Raw genomic sequence first — 12,398 nt, 5'->3', positions numbered from 1 at the left:
GTTTACTCCCCATAACGGCCACCCGGCGCTGCGTAACTCAAATAAACGGGTTGTCACTGCCAGGAGATCTGTGTGGGCGAACATGCAATCATGTTGCCTTAACACGTTTAAGCTTCTCAATTGACTTGTCTACTTATGTCGACGGTGGTGAAATAAATGGCGATTTTCACCAGCAGGGTTTGGTAATTTGTGGGCCCTAACGAAAGAACTGCTGTGTAAATGCGTCCCGCTTTCACCCGCACTTAACGTGACAGCAACGTGACAGCACCGCCTACTCAGGAGCAACTCTTGCAGCCGACTGCTACAAATTCACAAGACAAATATTCTTTTCTTGTTCGTGCGTTGATTTGTATTGCGTTATATGGCATATCATCTGCACTAATCAGCCTTTATTCACAAATTTTAGAGCGAATGCATGGGCTACGGAAATGTAAATAAAACTCTGCGCATGAATGCCTTTTAAAATAGGCATGGTTATTCTCTAATGGGAGGTAAAGCCGGAGGTCCCGTCCTTGAGTCACACAGCGAGCACGTTCATCTCGATGTGAGTGGATCAAACATTACAGTCCGATCTCTGGGCATAGTCACCTGTTATGTCAACCCTTCAACAAATGTGGTAAATATGAATAAATGTCGCTGGCCAGAAGTAAAATAATATATTGAAACGTTTAAATGGGCACAGCATCGTCACACACAGATTCAGCCATGCTCGACATCGGGACTAAAGCAAATATAGTTCACTGTTCAAATTCTTCGAATGATCTAAAGGACGAGAGTGCGTCAGATTTTGTTGCAGTTATAGTTATAGTCATAGCCATCTTATGTCGGTATCTTGTAGTGATGTTTTAAACCTGTTACACGAAAGGCTGAGCGTGGGCTGAGCGTGGGTGCCCTGCCGTCAGCAGCGGTCCTAATGTGTCTTCATCGTGCAGAATGTTCCGAAAACCGTCAAAGATGGCGGATATTACACGAGTTAACTTGATGTATTTCTTTGTCTCGGAGTGTAACGATGATGGGTTTTTCTACAAACCGGAAATCTGAACTCAAAACACCGGTGACAATTTCATCAGAAGAAGGAGACCGAATATCAGGTTTCATTAAAATCCCCCCCCCCGAGCCTGACTGTCCAGTCATAATTGTATTCTTCAGATCTTGTAGGAAGGGAAATATTGTGGGACTTTTCTTTGGCCTCGTGGCAAAATTGTCCCCCAAATCAATTTCCTGATCTCAACGACATTATGGTGTAAACACAATACTCCTTAGAATAACCTTCGGCGTAGAAAATGGATCTCTGTAACTTGAATGAATATGATTAAGAAGGGCGTGCACGTGTATACAAACATAATTCAGATCACGACGGACATGTGATTAGAAAATTGGCAGCAGTCGTATTTCAAAGACGAGCGGGTGGAACTTTCATCCAGGCCGCAAACGGAGATATTTCCTGCCGGGCGGGGATGAAGGAGGCTGCGCGGTGATGGCCATGTTCTTACACTGATGTGAATAACATGGCTGATTTTAGCACGCACCAGCTCTGCCTTACTCTTACGAATTGTGGCAAATAATTTACCAACGTACTGTGGTAAGTTATTTACCAATAACAATGACCTACAGCCGGTTAACTTTTGCTGTCAATAATTCACCTGTCCTTGGTGCTGAACCACCTGCTGCTCTGCACGCCACATTAAACCCTTTGTCCAGTTTCTACTATTACTTCAGCTCCGAAAGAACTACTGTGCACAGACTAACCCTATGTTTCACATGTATTGAAACAATAAGACTATAAGCAATCACAGAGGACGCTTGCTGCATTGAGCATGTAATTATCACTTGTTTCTGCCGTAAGAAGGCATTCGCTCTCTTTTGATTCGGAGTGACCGTTTACTTTCTGCATGTATTTACAAAAAAAGGTAGCATTTCATATATCCTGTTATTTAGTGTGCAAAGCCTCGTTCCTAACTGCCTTTGCCTTTGTCCGTTCTATGCATAAACACCTCAATTTCCTTGCCGAAGCAATTAACAGAATCTATTTCCAGAGCGATGGTTGATGGTCGCAATCATCATTACCTGAAACAGTCAGGCACGGAAATCGAACTCGCAAACAAACGTCAGCAGTCCAATTTTCCCTGGGTGTTCTCCCGATCACCCCGCCATGCCGAGACAAGCCTGACGTTCCAGCCGACCTCGTTAACCCAAATCTACCGGCTAATCACAATGAACGGTCCTCATGCGTGCCCGACAAGCTCGGCAATAAATTGCGAGATGTAGTCCCTTGTCTAACATCGTCGTTAGGGGAGATGAAGATATACCGTAATCCTGAACTACTGTTTCGCTGATTGTGTAACTGGCATGGCTTTGCATAACCTCATTTTGAACTTCTGCAGAATTTCATGCTCAAACATGTCCGTGTACGTAGACAGAGCACACGGGTAATTCAATCTCTCTATGAACGACCAATCTGCAGTGGACGAGCCCTGAAAATCGAGACATGCATTAGGGTTCTCTTTATGATCATTCAAGGCAATTTCAAATGGGACCAGCAAGTAGACAATATGTTGAAATCTTCATGTAGGAGACTTTTCATGGTGCGTAGGCTGAAGAGATCCCACTGAAAAGGACACCAGCCAGCAACAGAACTTCGATTTTCGCCCCAATAGCCATTATCTGTGTCAGAGAAAGCATAAGTTACTGACAGTAAAAGCGATTGGGGTTTGACTGTGAAACACATGCAAACAAATCTGCCCAACCAGTCCTATTACAAAGGACTAGCCGTAAAACGAATGAAACCGTTCCTTTTTATTTGTAATTCGACAGAGACAAGGGGTGTGGTGCTGGTTTCAAACTAATAACAACACAACAATAATGACATAGGCTAATAACATAGTTATTATTAATTAAGTGATTAAGTGACAAACTAATAATATATATACGGGTACAGAATGGAGTGTTGGAAATTCTATATCTAATTGGCGCTTCGTGTCTTGAGGGCAAGTTTGAGTAAGTAATGGTGTTTTAAGTTAGAATCAGTACAAGATGCAGTTTAGCAATGTCAGGCACATTGTGTTTCTGTTAATCAAAAGACCAGGTGAGTTCCATTTTACAATAGGTCTGTAGATAAAAGCGAATTTTCAATCCCTAACACAGCATCTACAGTCCCATGGTGCCATGTCTGAACTATCTGGTGTGGAACAAACAACAGCACAATTTACACACGATCCAGAGATACGCCGGCAGCCGTGCGCTCACATCTGCTCTCACCCGAGGGCGGGTACAGCCGCTGTCTACTCAAGTGCACTGCTACTGGCTTATCGCTGAGTCGTGCTTGGGTCAGGCAGGACTAAGCGATAGATAGCGCAGATAGCGTCCGGGAAAGCCTGCGGACGTGAGCGGGCATCGGAGCGATCCGTCACGGGGCTTGCGCCGCGGCTGATAACTCGCAGGGAATCGATTCACGTGGGAGGGGAGCACAAAGGTGTGCACAAAATGAAAGTGGCGTCTATTTCTTCAGTGATAAATCACTTTTAAAAGACAAAAGGCTGGAGTATACTCTTGGACAGTTCGGACGATACGCATCATCCTTCGTAAGCATCAGCGATATGAGGTCTTTTATCGTGAAAAACCTAATGCTTCTATCCACCCTCCATCTCTCACGCACGCAGTGAGGATCTTCCCGCATCTGCCCACTTAGGTTTATAATCTTCTGACATGTGAAATACTCGCTAAGAACATACCGTGTCATAACCACCTCCATACAGCATAAAGCTACCGCCCAACCACTGATATTGTCGATCCCAGATTTTAGATTACACCGCGATGAAAAGTCCATGTAATGCATTTTCCACAGACCAGATTGTAGAGAAGCGAAGTGACCGGCAGTGTGCCGTGCTTTATGTAGTGGTCTGCAGCTGCCCCGCCCATGATAATTTTGCCCCCGTAAACACGTTGATAGATGACCTGATCTCCTGGTGCTTTGATCTGTAAGCGAGGTTTCCAAACGTTTCACATACCGGCAGGTGTGACAGTAAGTGATGCCTGTGGCGACTGCTGAGGGGTAAACATGCCTGACAATCCTCGCTCTAAGGGCTCGTATTCTCTTGAATTATTATCATTTTTACGGCTTTAAGTTTGCGATAAAATGTCCGTAGTTGAGCGGAATAGCACGGAAGATTTGGTTCTCAAGAGAATTGAGATCAGCGCAGGGCTTAAGTACAGTAATTCTTGTGGCGATGGTGCCTCCACTTAAGCCTAAATGCATTCATGTCTTGTCTTTTCTTAAAGAAAGTGTTTTGAACATAAATCAGTTCAGTACCAGGGAATATCGAAGTGTTGTTTTTCAAACGATCATCGATTGGCCTTTATATATGAAACACATATAACCTCAAACATTCCTAATCTCAATGGGTCAATCGGTTTAACCACCATCGGCGTCACACATAATCTTTCATAAACACATGTTACGAATGTCCAAGCTAGGTGGAGGCCGTCCTTCTATGTCTGACCTGTTACAGACATGCGTGCAGCAAAGGCTAAACCGTACTAAAGATTTTCCGTAATGCTCACCCGAACATCAGGCCTAACCTCAGAGGTTCCCCTGGAAGGAAGGCTATAGTGGTGAATCTGCCGAAATGTTTTGTAAATTGATACAAAGAATCTAGAGAAGGATGGAGAGGGTTTGTGCTAGACCTCCAGACGAGGATGGGACAAGGTGAAGGTGAAGATGGCAGCAAAATCTAGGTCTGTCGAAGCGTCATGGCGGGGACATAGTATAACATACTGGGACTGGGAAATAATACAAATACACAACAGATATCAACAGTCTAAACCGAATACTTCCCTGAAGCTCGAATAGAATCAGGTGTTTGGAAAATCAGGTGTGCTACATGTTTTCCATGTAGCATGTGGAAAACCACAGGTCATTCAGCACCAAGGACGGAGACGTCCTCACTGTCATCCAAACTTAAGATAAGATCATCCTGCGGATAAAGCTGATATTGTCGAATGATAGGTCAAACCTATTGGCCAATACAGTCTTCAATAATGCAATGCTCAAGCATATCCTACCCGTCAAATATTTTATTCGTATGTGTTTATGTGTATACACATGTGTGCTGATGTATAGATATTAGGAATACGGCGAGAATGCTTCAGTGATGAAGTTTCTAGTCGAACTATATTTCATTTCATTTTTATTTATTTATATATTCTCTTAGAAAAGTTATGAGTCAACTTTGCCCCCAACTTAAGATGTGAAACTGTTTCATAACCATCGTCTTAGAGTCCCATATATGGACATCCCTGTGATGTGGAACTTACCATCTTAGTCGCAGGTGCGGATGTTATTTTGTTGTGTGCTTGTTGAGAATGGCAACAGGCAATTTCCCTTGCGGCAACATCCGCTGTTCAACCCTTTATTTAGACATTTCTCCGGGCGGACATCAGGACACTAATGCCGTCTGGCAGGCCACACTAGTTACACAATATCAACTCCCCTGGAACGCACCACGAGCCCTATTATTTTTTCTTCTGGGATGCCTAATTCTGTACAGTTGGGGGAATACTGCGGATGAAGATTGATGGACGGTTGTTATCTGACGTTGCTGTGAAGCTCTACCCTGGCTTATCTGTGATTGAAGGCGCCCGTCTCGGGAGCTGCACACAAATCAATAACGAGACGGAAAATAAAGGGGACGGTTTAGAGGCACGTCACGACGCGCTGTCTGCCTTTGAAGCATCGCTCTGTCATCCCGATATCATCCTCACATCCACGCTATCGTAACATGTGCGTGGGTACACTCACTCACGAGATCCTGCCACACATTAGCTCTTTTGAAGTTCTAGCGGTAGAGATATGTTGCTTTATGTAACCTGGTTGCTTTATGTAATCTTGTTGGATACCGGTCTGCCTGGCATATGCCGGGCTCCTAGAACAACATGGACCACTAAAAAATATATCTTGTCCATAACCAGATAACGTATGAACGGCGTAGCAGAAGATGAGCACCTTTAGAAGATAGGCGCCCTACAGAAAGATGTGGGTGGGGGTGAAAGTAGCGTTCCGTCTATCAGAAGTTTGTGTACCTGATTCCCGCGCCCGGTGAAGCGTGCTCCACTGATGCCAATCTACTTTCCTCTTCGGAACTTTTCGTTTGCTGTAGAAGACTCACACACACGTCGTTGCAAGAGCGTGTTGTTATTGGGACATGTAAAGTTAGCCAGAACTTCAGAGCCAGCTATGTTAACTTTAAGCCCAGTGGCATGCTGTCTTAGTTTTTGACCAGTAGGTGTTGATTGTTATGGATTACAGCCCACACCTTGTCTGGATTTATCTGAAAATACAAATTGGACGAAGACTGAGCGCTTCTTTAACGGCCTACACGTGGGCGTTTATGGATCTAACCGGGTTTTTCAGCATGATCCGGGCTTCGTGTCAGCAGAGGTCGCGGAAGGGGACGGGTCCGGGTGCCTGTCAGGCGAGGATACGGCTTTATCTGCTTACTCAGCCGGACCCGAGCTTCGGGACTTAGACGATTGGGGAGAAACTGATGGACTGCGTGTCACTGCTGATCTTTACATCTCCAGGGTTACAGCTAGAAGACATAGCTTCAAACAGCTAATACCGAATTCGACATAGTTTTTGTAGGTTCACAACCTACTGTACTTTTCTCTCTATAAGCCAAACTACCACCTTCATCAGGGCAACAATAAACCTTACTTACATATGAGAACAATAAATGTACAGATAATCTCGAAATATAACTTGGAATGTTGCTAGTTCTTTATTGACAAAGATGAACTTGTGATAGCATCAGGAAAAAGACTGACAATCAATGGTGAATAAATCGATAAATGACTGACTGACTGACTGCACGAAAATAGTCGGTAATGTTTGTACGTCTCAAATGTAGCCGCTACATGAGCAAATGTAGGTTGAACAAACGTATCAAAACGGTGACATTAAGTCCCGCCCAGGCGGTGTGACGGAATTACGCCCACGCCGTGTCATGCCGGGAGCGTCACGGCTGTTTTTATGGCCCTTACCGGTAACAAGTTTATATGACCACGCGAAGTCTATCGCACGTTATAGGTAGGAACATGTCGGTAGAGCCAGCAGTCTATTTCACTAGTCTGTGGAAAAGCTTCTATTCTAACTTGTACGTCTTCGAATACGCCGGGGTCGTTATCTACTCTCGGCTGTTCAGATCCGCATAGACAAAAACGGGCTCCCGACCTTCCCCAGACCATGGTTGGGAGTTTCGCCCCTGTCACACATAGACAACCACGGGCTCCCGACCTTCGCGGGTAAAGTGGTTAACAGGCTACTCCCTACCAGACGCCGACCTTGGTTGGGGATAGTGGTCGGGAGCACAGTCGTGGGGAGTTCCTAAATGTGTGACAGGGTGTTTAGCAATGGTCTACCTAGTACCTGGGTTTACTGTCTTTTATTCACCTTCTCGTCCCCTGAAGGGGAAACGTCCGTTGAGTAAGTTGCTATACTTGTATGGCCTGATAGCGATAAACTGATAACTGAGGTGCGTTTTGATATCGCTAAGTAACAAATACTGCAGGATGAAGAGAGTAAAAGCTATAGCTAAGGACATGTGTACAGCAGCATCCTCTGTCTACAAACGGTATTTGAGGAACTAATGGGTGGTTATTGGTCGCGCAAACTGGATATTCAAATCTTCAGAAAATCTGCTGGAGATTTAAGTATTAGAAGATTGTTCCTTTTATTATCACCAAGATGTTGGTGTAAATTTCTATATTTGGAGACTTAGCAATTACACAGAATTCCAGTTGCGTCATGACGGAACCGGAAGTGCGTTGTATTGTCCCAGGGAGCAGCTGGCGCTGAAAAAGTCATAACCGGCCGGATGTGGAATGACGTCACCAGGGGTGTGAAAATCACGCTGCCCGGCCCGAGGTGGTAATGGACACCGGTGTTTCATACAAACATCACCGACTGTGCCACATGTGCGTACAGACGGCAGATTGGCGCGCCAGGTTAAACCCACACAGACGACATTCGTGGGACTAAAAAAAAACTGTACAACTTAAGAGGCATACAAGCAGCTGATGGTGCACCAGTACAGCTGGCATGCACTTTCGCTCAACAAAACAAAAGCGTTGTTATATTCTATTGGTGTCTGACATACATGTTATATGTCTACTGTAACGGTACTAATGTTGATAACAGGCTCTCGCAAGACGTTACAAATAGAATAGGAGACCGTAGCGACAACAAAAGTTTCCTCGACATGTCTGTCTTCTCCTTACCCTCTCCTCTATGCAATCTGCAAGAATTTATCTGTGAGCGAGTGCTCATTTCTAAAAGTGCAGTCCAGAACTACGAGTCTTCAACGTCATTATTACGCCCAATAAAATACACATACAGGCTGTGCAGATTGGTATAGATATTCAACTCTCGCTGAATTCCGTGCACCAGCCCAGGCGTCTTGCATTCCCTACATGCACCCCTGTCACGGATGAGGCCAGCCCAGGCGTCTTGTTTTCCTCACATGCACCCCTGCTACGGAGTGCACAAGTCCATGCGCCTTGCATTCCCCACATGCACCCCTGCCACAGATTAGGCCAGTCCAGGTGTCTTGCGTTCCCCACGTGCACCCCTGCCACGGATTGGGCCAACCCAGGCGTCTTGTTTTCCTCACATGCACCCCTGCCACCCAGTGCGCCAGTCCATGCGTCTTGTTTTCCCACATGCACCCCTGTCACGCAGTGGGCCAGTCCAGTCTCTATATGTCGATTTTGTTGACAAAATTAAGCATCTGGGTCAAAAATTATTGTTGCCTTATATCTAGCCTTGGCTAGGTCACTCAATGATTCGCAGTACGGACACAGACACAGTACCCGCGGATAATGTTGACAGAGCGTCGATTTATCTATCTGTTCTATCATGTTGCTTTCGATGCGTGACGAAACATGTTTTTAGAACGTTCGTGACCCCTGCCATCAGGAGTTCTGGCAAAAGTCAGAGCCTAGAGCTCCTGCGTCATCGACACTAGTCCTTCGATTCGTACCTAAAGCGGACAGACGAAAACAACACCCTCGCCTGATTGACTTTGCGCGTCACAGGCCGGGGTTGTGCGTAAGTGGGATTGGTGGTGAGCAAGAAGGATTAAAGGGTTTAGTGTCATCTAACCTTTCATACCTTCGTGGAATAAGTTCGCTCGTGGAAAACATCGTTGATTAACATATAAGCTTAAGATAAATACGTAGGCAGGAAATCTACCACATACTCGGAGGATGCGCATTTCACATTGCCAACAGTGCCTGAATTTCTTAACAAAACTGCGCTAGGTGAGGGACCCTTGGAAGTGTCAAACAGAGCACGTCTCGAACTTTCCTCCGCAAAGTCAATTAGACACGCCGGGCGGCTCCAGATGCTCTCCAAAAACAAATCTATTAACCCTCTGACGTCAATGTGACGTAAATGGCGCTCAACAGAACGACAAGTTGAAAGGGTAAGTTGAATAAAATGTATGAAGTATTTTTGTCACGATTGAATGAAAATTGATGCTTAGGGCCTGGCAAGGTAAGCGTACTGGTGACACTGATGATGGGGAATCTTTGTGAAGAATGTATAATTTGGAGTCAAATCTCTATTTCACGAATCTTCGGGGATTTGCAAAGATCAAATATCCTGACGTCCCATTCTTCAGTTGTACTTACAAAAGACAACGAGATAAGTCTCGTGTCGATTTTGACCGGCAATCTTCAACAAATGCTGGCCGTGATAGCAGACCTAAGCTGCTACTGAAACAAGCGCAATCTAGCGTGGACAACGTAACTCATGGAGGGCTTTATTGTAAAACGGAACGTGTTTTTTAACAGCCATATATATCGGTTGTGAGAAACACACGAACGGAAAGTAAATCCACATTATACTATACTTTTTTTCAAATTAAGAACGAGGCATCTAGCGTCACCGAAACGGGCGCTCTGCCTTTTTAATAGTGCCATGAGATGACCACCCTGAAAAGGTAAGGAGAGGAAGAAACTGGAACTTAATATGGCGGGCTTCGTTACTGAAAACAAACAGTCATGCATTCAACACAGACAGGTATTCAGTACTAAAGGCAACAACAGCCAGGTATTCAGCACTAAGGACAACAGCAGTCATGCATGCAGCGCTAGGGGCAACACAAACAGGTATTCAGCACTAAAGGCACAACAACTGGGTATTCAGACTAACGGCATCAACAGCCGGAAATTCAGCACTAAGGGCAACAACAACATGTATTTCGTCTGAGGGCAACAACAGCCGCGTATTCAGACTAAGGCCAACAACAGCCGGGTATTGTTCAGGGCAGCAACAAACATGTATTCAGTAATAAAGTAAGGGCAACAATATTCAGGTATTCAGTAATAAAGTAAGTAAGTACTAAGAGCAAGGATAGCAAAGGTAGCAGTAACAGCCAAGGATGATAGCAGCTTGGAAAATTTCAACAGGAAGTTGAGACTGCGAATCAGGGAAACCAGGGGAAGCACAAGCTAGGTATAGTAAGAATCAGACCATTAGCAGCAGGACTACATTTGTGTAAACGGTACCAACCCTTACAAATATAGCATAATTACGGGACCGAGCGAGAGCGGAGCAGAATTTTAATCATTTCTATGACGCAGGTCGGACTCGAACACCCTTTCATCGCCCACGACCAGCTTCTCTAGTTTATATAACGATGCCGTGTTATATATACCGGGCCTCCCTGGAGTCGGGCGGCGACAAAGCACGCGTACAATTACCCACGGTTATGTAAAGACTTGGCGCTGGGATTACAGGCGGCACCTGGGGATGGAGAGGGTTGTAATTACGCCTTACTGCAGCGTCTGTACTCTGGGAGGTAATTTGACATGAATTTCTGTGTAAGTTAGAAGCTCTCTAACAGCTCTCTAACCCACTTACGAAAGAAAATGAAAGTCTTTTCAAGTCTGAGATGAACATAACGTATGAACTGGTGAAAGAGCCTTACAATGGGTTTCCAGATCAGCAATCATACCGCAAGTTATTCAGAAGGAACACCGTCAGTTTTAACTCAATTTGTAGCAGTTTATAGTAAGATGTGTGTTTCACAATGTCTCTGGCCGAAAACAGATTCCTCGTGTCATTTTGAATTACCTGTACCTGTAAATCCCTCACCATGCTTGGCCTGTCTTCTTTGGACTCTTTTCTTCAAACATTCTCCCGTTGTGAAATGATCTCCTCAGAAATACATCCCTGTGGATTGTATTTACTAAGATATCAATGTGTTACGTTAATCAGAATCTCACGTACGTACAGGTCTGGTAATAAGGACTTCCAGCAGACTGCCTGTGGAATGATAACCTATGTGGAAATGACATTTCAAAAAGGCATTCATAAACGACTCGTGCGTCAGAGCGCTGCTTTGCTATTCATTTTCCATCTAATGGGGAAAAGGTTCGTTTGCCGGTATCATTTCCTGACGGATTACTGCATTCCATAGTCATGGACGGCCCGCCACGTGAGGACACCGTCACGTGTGGACGACACGGCGCCGTCTAGTGCCCGGAAACTGCGCCAAACAATCTTCTCACTACCTGGAACTTCACGTTCCTAAAGTTCACGTGTGCGTGCGTGTGTCTGTGTGTTTCTGTGTCTGTGTGTGTGCGCGCGTGTGTGTGCATGTGTGAGTGTGTGTGCATGTGTGAGTGTGTGTGCATGTATGTGTGTGTGTGTGTGTGTGTGTGTGTGTGCATGTGTGTGTGTGTGTGTATGTGTGTGTGTGTATGTGTGTGTGGTGTGTGTGTGTGTGTGTGTGTGTGTGTGTGTGTGTGTGTGTGTGTGTGTGTGTGTGTGTGTGTGTGTGTGTGTGTGTGTGTGTGTGTGTGTGTGTGTGTGTGTGTGTGTGTGTGTGTGTGTGTGTGTGTGTGTGTGTGTGTGTGTGTGTGTGTGTGTGTGTGTGTAGTATCAATATTCGTACCATGCACCTTTCCTGAAAAGCAATCTAGGTGAAAACAACACTCCAACATCATACAGTAGAGCCGAACAAATAGATATTCCGTGTCTAGTGCGTCTCTTCACAAATGGGTCAGTACTCGTATGAAGCGGCGCCTCCATGATCCTTACGGCTAATGTCAAGTGACGGCAGGGCGAAACATTGTCTTTGTGCTGTCGAAATCGGTCCTCTTGTCTAGAACAGTTTAGAACCCAGTGTACCACTTTTTGTCCATTGTACGGATCGTCCCATCGCTGACCTACTCCTGATATCTTCTATTTCTGCAGATACAGGCGCACACACTCACGCACGCACACACAGACACAGGCGCGCTCGCTCACATACATCCACACACACACACACACACACACACACACACACACACACACACACACACACACACACACACACACACGACGCCGCGCT

Source organism: Branchiostoma belcheri, unplaced genomic scaffold, assembly GCF_001625305.1.
Source record: "Branchiostoma belcheri isolate BF01 breed outbred unplaced genomic scaffold, Haploidv18h27 scaffold24, whole genome shotgun sequence".
Classification (NCBI taxonomy): Eukaryota; Metazoa; Chordata; class Leptocardii; order Amphioxiformes; family Branchiostomatidae; genus Branchiostoma; species Branchiostoma belcheri.
The sequence above is the reverse complement of the archived record's forward strand: the minus strand, read 5'-3'. Positions refer to the sequence as shown.